The following is a 14,242-nucleotide window of genomic DNA, read 5'->3' on the forward strand; positions in this document are numbered from 1 at the left end:
TTTAGAAGTTCAATATTAGAGACTTTGGGATGTATCCTGGCCCTCACTAGGGCTGCTTTGCCCAGCTCCACTGATGCGAAGCTACTAGAAGGCCAGAAGATCAGCTCCTCGGGGATCCTGCATGGGGGTAGAGTGTATTCTCAGGTGGCACAGTGACAGAACTGCTGTAGTGGCTCCTACATCGCCCCTCATTCCCAGTGCTTGGCAGAGAAGAAGGATGGTCTATGGTTGTGGGGGGCAGAGGGTCTGGGACATGGTAGACCAGGATTCCATTCCCTGCTCCATCAGAGATTTTCTGTGTGACCTTGGGCAAATCACTTAGTTTCTTTGCCTCGGTTCCTCATCTGTAAAATGGGGATGATAACACTTCCCTACCTCACAGGTGTGTTGTGAGAATAACTACTATGGTGCTGAGGGCTATATAAGTACCTCAGGCAGTTAGATATCTGAGAGAAAGGGATTGTGGCCTGGTGCCTTTATGTCACAGAGACTCATGATTACTGGCCCTTTGGGGTTAAGAGCAGCTAGGCTACTGTTGCAAATAAAGGGTCCTCATGTCAGTCCCTGGTCAGCTGCAAAGGGTTTTGTGACAGTTATTTTAAAGCAATTTTGATGTGCCATGCGTGCGTGCATGTGCATACATACACGCAAGAACACACACAGAAGAACAATAACATATAAAAAACACCACCACCACTCTCCTTTCTCTAGCTTGGTCAGCAGTTCAGTGTGTCGTTAAGACATTAAGGGCATGCAGCTATCAAGGTGTCCTGAACAGACTCTGCAATAGTTTAAACTGTGGGTTTCTTTTTAGCTTCCCTTGCTGTTACAAGATATGGAATCGCTGTTCTTCAGAGAATGTAAGCACTAGATAAGTTTATTTTATTTATCTGTGGCAAAAGAGATTAAATCTTGGGATCATGGAGTGCATACATTACATATGAACAAACAGGTAATGCTTCTGAGGAGAAGTGTGTAGGACTGTATGCTGTCCAAAGCAGTGGTTTAACCAAAGATACTTTCCATGCTGAAAGACCAGGAAGTTATAATGCACTGGTAATTGCCCAGAGATCTGCAAATTCCCACTGTCATTACAGAGAAATGCGCCAATTGTTTTTGATACGGCCAGCACGGTGAAATGAGGAGAGACGTGGATGGATTTTAAGCGGCACGCTGTAAAGTTTATTAAATGTAAACACAAGGGAGAGGCACTACCTGCCCACCACCCATACTCTCCTAACCCAGGTAGTTAATTGGCTCCAATGCGGGAGTTCCATGGCTTCTTCCATGTAACCCATAACTCGGGATAGGCTCTGTTCAGCCTACCCCCCAGTACTCAGCTCACTCTGGCCCCTACCACCATCATCACCACCCCACAAAGAGGAGAGAGGGTGCGGACCTCAGCCTCTGAGGGCCACAAGGTCTCGCGCTATCCCATGAGCCGAAGACCCATCATCAGCATCCCAGGTTTCTACCTCTGGTAACCATGCATTTTATCCACACTGGAAACTGGCCCAAAGTTGCAACAAATTAACTCAGCCAAGTACCCCCACCAAGCACATTCCTACTTAACCTACTGTGGCTTGAAGGTGCTGCAAGGAAGGCAAAAACTCCCCAATCGTCTGCCAGTTGGCCCATGGGAGAAAACATTCTTTCCTGGACCCCAAACAGCCAATTGGCTAGACCTGCAGAAGCTGTCAGGCCAGATTCCCATTCCTAGTTCAGGGAGGGTAAGTTGGGGCTTCTGGAAGAGAGCCAAAAGAGGCTCCACATGGCCCCTGCCCCAGGTTAAACCCTGGGATCTGCGGAATGCTGCCCAATCAGCATACCCCTACCCCCCAGCTGGCCAATGGGTGCCAGAGACTCCAAGGGGAGGGAGGAATTACTTTGTGTCTCTCAGTGAGCTTCTCCCTCCCTTGCTGCTGGGAGGAGATCTCCCCTTTCACAGTCAGCTCCCTTAGATCCCCCACCTATTGAGATGTGATTTCAGTCCATGTGGCATTATTGGAATCACTTTTGCTTTAAAAAAGATAAGTAATATACTGTAAGTTCCAGTTTGAAATATTTCTTCATCATATGAAATTTCCTGTGTTTCTTTCTCTTGTCTCTCATAAGTCTATGTTCCATTTTTTTAGCCGTAGTGTGACTATACTTATATTTCATGTAACCATGGCTCTGTGCCATGATTAACAGAGATGTTTGTCTTTCCTCTGTGGTCTTGGGAGCTAGTTATCTGTAATCCAAAGGGAAAGAAGGTATTGTGGAAAGCAAACACCTCAGTGATACACTTTTCGTTAACGACAGATGAAATCGCAAACTTTAGGTTGATTGCAGTTCTCCACTTTTGGAGTGTATAGTTAAACATCTGATTCTCTGCCCTTTTGAAAAATGCTGTCCACTCCCCTTGGCTTGGAGCCATAAATATTAACATGCAAAATGTATTTTCTGAAGATCTGTTTCTTTGAGGTTTGCAGTATCTGGAGTCTACTTTTATATTTAAACAATCCAAAATTGAGAGAGCTCTCTATTAATAGCAATAGGCCAATATGTTCCTGGTGGTTAAGATCTAGAAGTATTGTTCTTCGAAGTCCAGTCTTGTGAAGTCATCTTTTTTCCCTTAGTTTCTTATTTAAATAATGTAAATAGTAATAGGTGTGGCTTTAGTTTTAATCCAAATTACTCTTTAATCAACAGATAGCTTTTCAGTTTCCTTTGTTGTTTCTTCCCACATTTCTTTAATTTAGGTTTGTAGATTAAGAATTATATTCCATTATAAATAAACAGCAGTAATGGGTTAACTGGAAATGATTTTTCTTTATCAGCAAAAATTATTGAATTCTTGTCCAGGAAGAATAATAAGTGTGACATTATCAAGTTTTATTGATAATCAGAATCAATATCTTCTATGATTCTATTATTCTAAGAGCAAAGAGGAATGTCCAGTCCCAAATGCTCAATTCAGTAGAAATTAGTAATTTACATGATGAGCATAATGACAAGATAGTCTGAATGTCACTTAGTACTTGCTGAGGCTAATTTGGTCAGTAATTCACATGTTAATTCACACCAAGCATGCATGATTATTTTTTAATGTGATGGAAGAGAATATAGCTCACCAGGGAAGAATAAGCATCATGTTCTTTTTAGTCATAATACAAATATTTTAACTTAGTCATTTGGTCCTAATGACTTTTTCAGAATTCTCTTTTCACCCTTGTGAAATAAGCATTTAAATTGTCCTCCATGGATGCATTATCTCATGCATGTTACTTGCTAGAAATACTCAACATGCAATCAGTAGTAACTAGATTTCCATTGATAAATCATCCTTTTATTCATTAAAATGGTTTCGACTTCAGTTGCAAAATTCTAGATCTGCTTCTTGTGCATGACATGGTTTCTGCCTCATGGTGGTGAGTATAAACATTACAACATTGTTTTCTAAACATTTATACATAAATAGTTGTTGACATGCAGTATGGCTACATTTTTCTAGCAGGTGTCTATTAAATTGCACCTGCATGTTTTATGTATACAAATTGTGCCCAAGTGCTGGGTTTTGTGTGTGTGCTTTGCACGAAGCAGTATTAATGGGGGGGAAGAGGGGGGACACATGTTTGCATATGCGGAATTTGTGGGTGTGGTTTTAAAGGCCCATTTGACTCCACAACATTAAAAGTGCACATGAAACATCTATTTATAAATTTCAGTGTCATCATTTGGCACAAAATGCATCATTTTCTTTTTTGCCACTGGAGTACTTTATAAAGGTCTGCACAACTCTTACTGCTGTTGTTTTCACTCTCTGTTTAATTAAAAGGAAATATTTAGCATGTTTTCAGTGAAATGTGTAAGGTCTTGAAATGATTTCTCTAGATGAACTTGCTTCATCTCCCCTGTCGTTTCCCACTGTGTCCGCAGCACGGCCAATACCTAAGTTGGCATAGGAATGATGGCACTCAAAAGTGAGATGCAATTGAGATTTTTAAAGTAAACACAAGATCCCTGCCAAAGCAGAAACCAAATATGTAACAGTATTTGTAAAGCATGAAGTGTCAGGATCCAGGATGTTTCACCTGTAGCAAAGCCTGGAATAAAGGAGGAGATCATTACAGTTAGCAAATGAAATTTTAAACAATACATATTAATTTAAAATATCTTTATTACTCTGTATTTTTCAGCCATATGCTCTAATAGCAAAAGTTAACAGTAGTCTAGTTGTAATTGTCAGTTTCAGGATAACTGCATCTGTATTTCCCCCTCCACAGTCCCTTGAGGGCACCCACCGATAGACCCCTGTGTGTATCCACATCCGAGCAGCGAGACACAAAAATTGTCTCCGGATATCCATGGATTTGCAGGGCTCTACTTTCCGTGGCTGGGCTGAGGCTCTGAGGCACCCCAGTCACCACTGGAGCCCAGTCAGGGAGAGCTGTGTGGGCAGCTGTGGCGCCCACTCGGAGTCGCAGACCTTCCAGCCAGGTGGGGAGCCTGGGGGGTGGGGACATGGCCGGAGGCTGCTTTCAGCCTCCCCGACCCTGCACCGTGGGCAGGTGGACGGTCTGCCGCAGCTCCCCACAGCTCCCCAGCTGGGCTCCATACTGGCCTGGATGCGGGGGAGACCTGTGGAACTGCCCGGGGAGATGCTTCTTAAACTATCACCCAGCATGCAAAAAAAAATTTCAGAATCAAAAAGGATATGGGTGTTTGAGAGAGGAAGGTATACTTTTATATTAATTTTTATATAAATATACCTTTTTTTAAACCTAACACTCCTACTTTTGTAACAGCTATGAAAAAACTGAGCTTTAATAGTATTTTTCTAGGGTAGGACAGGAGGAAGAGGTGATGGGTTTTAAAATATTTTATTAAAAGGAAATTGATTCAATCTAAAGTAAGCAAACAAGAAACCTCTTACCTGAAAATGCAGTATCTCTCTCTCGCTTTCTCATATGTATATATTACTGATAAATATTAGTATTATTTATATTCTATTAAAGGTTGGGTGCTGAAAAATATCAAATTGTAATTGATCTGCTGTTCCTATATTATTCAAATCAATTTCAAAACCAAAGATGATTGTCATGATTGTGATTTCCTCCCCCTCCCCCCCCCAAAGTTCTTGAGACTCACATGAGGCAAAAAGCATAAACCTGATCCCCTGCACTTTTCAAGCTCATATTATATTCTTGTCCATGAATGACCTTTTACAAATGACTACCAATAACTGCAGCTGAATGCAAGCACCGGTCTTGGTAGCAAAAGGTCATACTCCAGTGTTATAAAAATGTGGATAAATTTGTACTCCCCGCAGCAACGGATTGTTCTAGGTTTTTATATTGTATTTGACCATTAAGGAAGCTTACACTCTGCTTTTGTTTAGTTCTGCTTTTCCTCCTCTAGCCACCTTTCACTACAAATTAGACCTGTTAGAGAAAATTTATTTCTTTATAAGTTTTTAACATCCTAGTTCAAAGGACTGTAACCGGCTACCTTCCCCTTATTTTTTGCATCCTGTGCTCAAGGATTAAGGGCCAGATGCTATCACTCTTACTCCTTATATTAAGTAGTACCTTACTCTCTGAATAGTCTCTATCTAACAGCCAGAATCCTCCATCCTTATGCACTCTGGGTAATACTTACTTCATGAGAAGCTCCATTCATTTCAATGTGTGATGTTTTGGGAGTACTTAGGGCTGTGAGGTACCCCAATACCACCTGCCCTTAGTGCAAGCAAGCCTTGTGTATGTCTGCTATGGGTCAGTGCCCTAAGTCCACCAGCCTCTGGCAACACAAGCACTGCCTTCCAGGTCTCTGCAGGCCAGTGGGAGCCGCAATTGGCCGAACCTGTGGACACGGCAGGTAAACAAACCGGTCTGGCCTGCCAGGGCTTTCCCTGAACAAGCGGAAGACCGGCTTTGAGAACCACTGGGTCTAGAGCCTACTCTTACCTAATAAGGCACGGCCATTTCAAATCAAGTTTAGCTCACCTCAAAGTCTTTCCAGTGTGTTTCAGCCAGACTTGGCTGTGATCCTTTTTTTTTTTTAATGAAGCAAACACATCGTCAGTTTGCTTCCTAGGTGAAGGAGTCAAAGAGCATATTTGTCTCTTACAGTTGAAGTCCAAAAATCCATTGTCTTCACTTGCAAACAGGACTCCCTCCTGGTGGTTTATCTTTCTTTAAATTCCCTCTCTGGAAGATTTCACAATTCATTCATTAGCATCCAGCTCAGACTGTAAATGGGCATCCATTGTAAACCATACAATACTCAGTTTACATGTAGCCAGGCAGATAGATAAATATCTTCTGCCGGAAAGGAACTTGTTTGATCACCTTCTGGTGACAAGCCACAATTCGCAGTACATGCATTTTTGAATGATTATGGCAACCACATGAGACAGGCTTTCAGTAGAGCTCTTATATGACTCCCTTTTGCGAGGTAGTATATAGATATCAAACCCAGGGAACCCCTGTAAGCCTTAGGCACCCCTATGCCCTCTGCCAGTTGGCACCAAGAGCCCCTCAGTCACACAGGGGTGCTTGTAGCTAAAGTACTACCCAGCATGAGTTAGGGTGGCCCCAAATAAAGGAACACACCAGTATTAAGTCAGTAGAGAAACCTTATGTAGTCATGGTAAATTGAAAGAGCTTTTGGCCTCCTGTTTCATTGGCAATTAAACACATTTTATTTTGACGTGTATTAGCTATAGACTAGGCTTCCCATGGAGACTCTGCTTTGGGACTATACTTTGTAATTGCTGCCAAGAAGCTGGATTTCCCCCATCTGTAGCTGGACTTGCTGTGCACACATCAGGTATGCTTCTGCTTCAGAGATTCAAATGAGAAAACCCTTGTGGCCTGGTGTGTACTCTGCAGTTGTTCTAACAGATGACTCAAAAGGAAGCCTCCCTGGGCTTTCCTTAGTTGCAAGTTATAGTGCCATGTTGTGACACTTTCTTGGGGAGCCCAGAACTGAGTGTCACTTGTTCCCCCCTTGCCTCAGTGATCATAGGTTTCTTTGTCTTAGAAATGGTCTAATCTAATTGAGATTATTTGGGGTTTGCATGTTTTAGAGCTGGATTTCAGTTCTTTTTCCTAGAAGTGTAAGAACAGTGGTTTACCTACCCCAGAAGATGTCAGATTGCAGACCATGGGCTGCATATGGCTCCCCCAGTGTTTCTAATGTCACTGCAGCTGCTCCACTTTGGTTGGTGAAGCCATGTGTGTTCAATGTGGGCAGAAGTTGGGCAGGAATCAAAACCAAAGCAGAAATGGTGGTGTGGTGACAAGTCTACACAGCCCACAGCAGTCAGCCTCCCCCACACTAAAAATAGCTGGGTAGCCATTGCAACTCAGGCTCTGAGGCCTAGGAAGGGGGGTGGTTTTCAGAGCCCAAGCTGCAACTTCAGAGCACTGTCCACGCAACTATTTTTAGAGTACTAGCCCGAGCCCCGCCAGCCCAAGTCTGATAAACCAGGCTAGGAAGCTCATTGCTATGGGTTGTGTAGATGGACCCTAAGTGGCCTAAGGTAGCAGCACAATGCGTTGATGAGATAACTGCGCATGTTCATGGATTTATTTCTGTGTGGGATGAGTAAGTACTGTGCTTTTAGTTTATCTATTTAGTTAGAGATGAAGAGATCAGTATTGAAATTAAACTCAGATCATAGTCTGGAGGACATTTTTACATAATATGTAATTTCCATGTAATCAACCGTTGTTGTTGCCATACGGATGTTGTGTAATCAGAAATGGGAGACGAGATGGTCTGTGTCATCTCAAATGGGAGGAGAGGTAGCCCTTGTTAGTTTGAATGTGAAGTTTCATGTCTGTAAGACAGTCATTGCATTATGATGAGGTCCACACTGTGAAAATGTTTGTGAAAATGCATCCATATGTTAAGCCATGATCCTTGCGTACTTAACTGCAGATTACTAGGAACCCAGGAAAAGTACCATGACTTGCCCCATTAGACCTTTCAAAGGGCAGAGAAATTTGGAAAAGTCATGGGGTATCCAGAAAAAGCAAAAGTAGATTTTCTATGGTGATTTGGACATAAACAGAATTAAGCAAACTACTCTTGTGATCTGTTGGATGCAGACCTACAACGTAATAAACATGGGAAGTGCACACAGAATTCTGCTGGAAAATGTCACATTAATATTGCAGTGATGTTAAAACTGTTGTATGTAGTATTCTGATGTCTGAATGTGTAGTTATTAAAGGAACTATGATGATGAAACAAAGAAATACAGATGTAACTTTCCAATAAAAAATGAACACCCTATACTACAAATGGAAATAGTAGAAATACTTGTTCATAGAAAATTATACATCTCTTGTAAACATTTGATACTGCTGCAGGCAGTGGTAAAGGCCAAATTCTGCACTGCCTTATATCCTGTGTATTTTCCTTGGTTTTAATGGAATTGCACAGAGTATGAGTCCATTCAAAATTTCACCCAGATCCAGATTCCATTTTTTTTTAGAATGGAATCTTCAGTTTTCCTCTTCTAATGCTCAAAAGAATTCATGAACAAGGCACTAAAAAAATCCTATTAATACTAGAGCGTCTTTGTGAAACCCAGAAAAACAACTTATTTTGCTCCTTTTTGTTTTATTTGTAATTACTTCATTAGATGAAAACTAAATGTGCACGTGGATCAGCCGAAGACATTTGGCTACTTGAGCTTTCGTAAATGTTTAGGTTCCCAGGGTCCTTTGAACCTCCCGGGGAACAGTTCTGCATCCTTATTAGAGGCTGACAATTAAAGGTCTGTTTTCATATAAAAAATAATCACCAAAAATTAGCCAGGCAGACCTTGGAATGCTGTGAGAATTCAAACACTTTGAGATGGCCAACTTTCCTTCATTTGGTTCAATCAATATCAACTTGGGGTCCTTTTTATGTTTAACATTGCCAGGGTAACTTGTGAGTTGGCCTCGTGACAGCTGAGAAGGATTATGCAATACCGTAAAGATGTAATTTAATGCATTGTGGGCCCTGGCAATCATAGTCAGTTGCATAATTAGACAGAGGTTCAGAAATATGTTAAAGGACATTTTTAAAGCAATGTTGTAAATAAGCAGTTTGTAATGTTTAAAACTGATGGAACAACAAGGAGAGAAATGTCATTGCAACTGAAAGACGTTTGATAAGAGCTATTGATACATAGACAGCAATATGATGAATTTTTAGGGGAGCATTCAGCTTTATCCTAGAATATTTTAGATTGCTTTTTTTGTGCCAGGTCATGAGAGAAAGCAATATACTGAACCCTCAGTAATGAACTCTCTTCCTCATTTGCCAACCCCCTTTCATGAAAGGACAAACCCAGAGCTGCAACCCCTGAACACTATGTCACAATGCCACTCCCTCAAGTTTAGCCCCGTGGCTCTCCCATCATGATGGAGGCCTGGTGGGATCAAACCTGTGCTGGCAGGGGGTGAACAGCAGGTGGCTGACCCCTGAATTATGGGGTCCCCTGTTCAACAGCCCTTCTCAGGGTTGGGGAGTGGCGCTGCACCTGGGCATTCCAGGCTGGACGTTGGGGCTGAGCATGGCACAGACTCGGTAGGTGAGGCTCTAGGACCAGTGGCTGCAGCGGGGATCTCTCCATAGAGATTCATGGAGCATACCATATCAGAAATTTCACGGGATGGGGAGTGCCTGATTAAATAAAGTAGTGGTCTTTTGCTCTTTGGAATGAAATATTTCACTGTTCCGAATGCGAAGGGAGGAAAAAGGCTGTCAGAAGTCATAATGTACCTGGCTGTTTGAACACAAGAAACAGCAGCAAGCTATTTTGAGTACTCGTCACCAGAAGAAATATTTCCTTACTGAAACTTCTGTAGCCAGTGATCTTAATCATATGTGCGCCAGAGGTAGTTAAAAATCTGAAGGAATTATGCCAGATTAATCTGCAAACCTCCACAAATATCGCTTTCTCTTGTATGGAGGAGGGGTGATGTAGTGTAAATACTTACGTGCTGTTCTCTGCATATGTTGTATATGTAAAGATGTTTGAAGAATAAATGTTACAGTACATCATGAGAGCAACAACTACTGCATGGCCTTGTATCCAATATCTGTCACATTGTAATACATTTCAGTCTTTATATCCTTCATTCAAGTAAATGTCAATTTTTATTTTATTGATAAATAAACTACCTTGGAAACACTAACATGTGACTGAAAACACTGAGAACTCTGAAAAGCATGGGCTCTGCATATGTTGTTTTAGGTTAAGTAACCTGAGGCTCATATAGGAAGGCTGCTTGTCACAGACTCTTCTAAAACAGCTGGAAATATTGTCTTACCTTTTTTGTGGCAGAAGAAAAATGGCTTTAAAATTATTTAAAAGACAATCCAGTGAATATAAGGACAGAATAGATGCAGTTCTCCAATTCAGTGATCCTAAGGATTTTTAGGGGTTGTCTACACAAACAAGTAGTTTGTGGCAAGATGGGGTGAGAATCTACCACACACTAGTCTGCCACAGACTAACTACCCATGTGCGTTCTGATGACCTGCATTAACAGTTTGATAGAGCATTTTGAGCTAGTCCCAATTCAAAGAGGACTGGATCAAAGTGCTCTAATGAGCTGCTAATGCACGTCAGCTGGGTGCACAGAAACAGTTAATCTGTGACAGGCTAATGGGGGGTGGATTTGCACCCTCGCTTGCCTAGAACTAAATGTCTGTGCAATTAAGTGTCAGCAGGTTGGCAAGAATCCTGGTCTTGGTTCAGACTGGTAAATGTAAGTTGTGATTCAATAAAGTCTCGATCATACATATTTGATCAGTGATGAGGCCTTCTGATTAGTCTGTATTACCAAAAGATGGTTGGATGACACTGCCAGAGCAGTTCAGGAGCAGATAAGTGGATGTCTGGTACAAAATCAATTTGTGGGAGAATCAGCACGGAGATGGGACACCTAACCTGAAATGTAGGAGGTTCCCCTCTTAACTGTAATGAATACATGTATCCAACTTCCAAGTGGAATTAGGATGGGATTAATCTGATGTGTCAGTCATCCTGCTGCTTCTTGTGGAAGTTTGTATCTCATCTCAATGGTATTGGAGAAACCAAGGCTTATAGAACTTGGTGACTTTAATATACATATATGACGGATAAGACTTCTGAATCAACTTAGGATTTCATGGACACCATGACAAACACAGGACTATCACAGGTGGTGGTTGGCTCTACTGTATTCTTGAATTAGCTGCAGGACTGGAATTAAAGGTTGGGTATTGGAAATTTTGATCATCCATTGCCTCCGGTGCTTTGAGTTTGGAGCTCATGTCTCATATCTTCCATTTTTTAAATTGCTGAGCTGGGCAAAATGGTTACCAAAGTCAGCCATGAGAACAGCTGCCATGACATAGCATCAAAACACCAGCGTCTTCAAATGGGCCATAGAATTAAAACATTCATTCCTACTGTTAGTGTCCACAAAAAGACTACACTGTGTGGAGTTAAGGGTGGATGGATGGATGTCTGTATGTGTTTTAGGAGCATGGAAATCAAGGGCCAAATTCTGGTCTCGATAAAGAGAACTCTGATTGTGCTCTTTCGGACTGGGATTCAGTCATAAAATTAGTGTTGTAAGCATAAAAAGTTAGAAATCTCTCTTTTTTTCCAACTCAGAAAGTTCTTATTGTTTATAATGCTTGTTAAAGTGAAAGGAGGTTAGCATTGATTGGAACCAAATATAATACATGGAAGCACTTTGCAAGCTGCTTGATATGGCTGTGCCAGTGTGCTTTAATCCTAATTCACAACATCTCTGCTAATACTGATCTTTGCCTCTTCTGAGATGGCTGCTGATGCCAAATTTATTTGGTAGGTTTCTAATGAGGTCCAATATCAACTAGTGAATAAACAGAGAATGCAATATTCAGTTTGCTTGTGACCTTGAGTTTGACCCCTTTTCTCCCAAAGTGGACAGTCAATGTTTGCCCTGTTTAGCCCACATCATCTTTGCTGGCAGTTCATAAGGATGCTTAAGTGACTGCCATTGTAGTGATAAAAAGAAAAGGAGTACTTGTGACATTTTAGAGACTAACCAATTTATTTGAGCATAAGCTTTCGTGAGCTACAGCTCACTTCATCGGATGCTCATGAAAGCTTATGCTCAAATAAATTGGTTAGTCTCTAAGGTGCCACAAGTACTCCTTTTCTTTTTGCGAATACAGACTAACACGGCTGCTACTCTGAAACCTCTGAAACCTATCATTGTAGTGATAGCATTGTGTTTAAACCACTAAAGAAAAGATGGTACCCAGTTTCTGCTTTTAATTTTCCTTAACTGTGTCTATTAAATTGTCACAGATGTATTTTCAAACTTTCACTTCATCTTTAGGCTTGTTTGAGGTAGATACCATAGGTTTTGATTGACAATGCAATTTGCATCTTGAAGCATCACTTTAAGTACAATGAAATGAAAGGTTACTTGCACAAAACTCACTTTTCCCTCTGGGCTGACTTTAGAAACTCATTGATGTCACTTCCTTCCTCAGTCAGCAAGTGAATTTTTGTTAATTCTCAAGACCAGCTGTCCATGCTGTCAACAGAAAGCTATTAAAATTCCTTTAAAGTGAATCAAAATAGCCTAAAAACAAATATACTAGAAAACAGGAAAGCATCAGTATTCAAAGTCCACAAACCTCAGAGCAAAATAGTGTTGATCCAACCAGAGATTTCAAACGTATTTTCCTAGCAACTTGTATATCATTAAGGAATGTTAAAACACATACTCCTTAATCCTCTATTACCAAAAACCTTACTAGGTTAAAAAAATTAGCCCCAAGATTTAATTCCATTTCTCACAAAGATGATCTCAATAAACCTGGGAATGACTTACCGTAAGTCTCCCCTAAATGATGTTTCCTTTTTTCCTCTCAGAGCTAAAAAATACCATTTACATCTACCAAACAAAAATACTATACCAACATGCAGGAAATAATTATCATAAGATTCATTCTATGGTACGGCCTAAAGTAGTATGTTGTTTTCAGTTTTTCTCCTTAGGATGAGGCTCAATAGAGAAGATCATTTTTCTTATTAATAATACCTTGTGTTACATTTAAAAATTCATAATACTGTTACCCAGTCTTAAAAAATCTATATTTTGTACACTCTATATGTCAGTACAAAGAAATTCTTATGAAAAGGGACACTATTTACGTAACTATTCCTGGAGGAGGGAGTGCTTAATGTCACTCAACAGAAATCCCCTGGGCCAATTAAAGAGTGATACTGACAAGCTGCAAAGGGAGTTCCATCATTATTGGTCTAGAAAACCATGGCTAATATATGTAGAGCTAGATGTAGATGAGGGTGAAATTCTTGGTCATCCACAAAGGATGTGGAGTACCTCCTAGCAGAGAGAGTGTAATTAATCGAGCCACACTTTTGACTGTTACTGTATGGTAGCACTTTGCAAGATAAATTTACTGTCTCTTACCTGAAGGTTGAGACTAGGTTTGATTCTACAAAGATATGTGATTTTTGATAGAAGCATAGAAACTGCCACAATGAAATAAAGAAACCTCTATCCAGGCTGGTATCTTGTCTCCAAAAATACACTATAGGGAAGGTTCAGAGGAAGGTCAAAATAAGTAAATAAAACCATAATTCAACTAACCAATTTGTGTCAAGTTATTATGAGATGGAATTTCTTCATGGCTGTGGCTGGGGAGTAACTTTTGCTGTGTGTGTGTCTCTCTTTCTCACACACACACACACACACACTGAATGTTAATTTTGCTAGTGTAACTGTAGATGTCAGTCTTATTCATGTATGTGGCTAAACTTTATCTAAATATTACTGATCTCTGCGCCATAGTATCCTGCAGCAGTGAATCCCACCAGTTAATTAAGATGATTCATAAAGTATATTTGCTGTTTAACCATTTAAATTTGTCTTCATTTTAAATGTCTAATTTTTTTGTAATGTCTTAATGTAATTAATAGTGTAGAATGACTGGCTTTCTGTCTATACCATTCATTTTATGACATCTTCACTACATCTTTTCTTCTTCTCCTTTCCAAATGAAATAACAATTGTCTTTTTAACTTGTATGGAAGCACCTTCTTGTCCCATTCACCCACACAATGGATGTCTTCCTTTACAATAAAACATCTACCTTTGAAATCAGATCACCAAAATTCAGTGTGGTTGCTAAGATGAGAATGTATCATTGATTTAACTGGGGCTTTCCAGATTTTTAA

The 14,242-nt window shown here is 40.5% G+C and overlaps 1 protein-coding gene across 4 annotated transcripts in view; it reads left to right on the plus strand.

Annotated features, from left to right (window-relative positions):
- The window catches only part of CHST9 (carbohydrate sulfotransferase 9), a 118,084-nt gene that overhangs the window by 87,260 nt on the left and 16,582 nt on the right, over positions 1 to 14,242 (plus strand). The gene's annotated exons all lie outside the window — the stretch shown is intronic.

This window comes from Lepidochelys kempii, chromosome 2, assembly GCF_965140265.1.
Source record: "Lepidochelys kempii isolate rLepKem1 chromosome 2, rLepKem1.hap2, whole genome shotgun sequence".
NCBI lineage: Eukaryota > Metazoa > Chordata > Testudines > Cheloniidae > Lepidochelys > Lepidochelys kempii.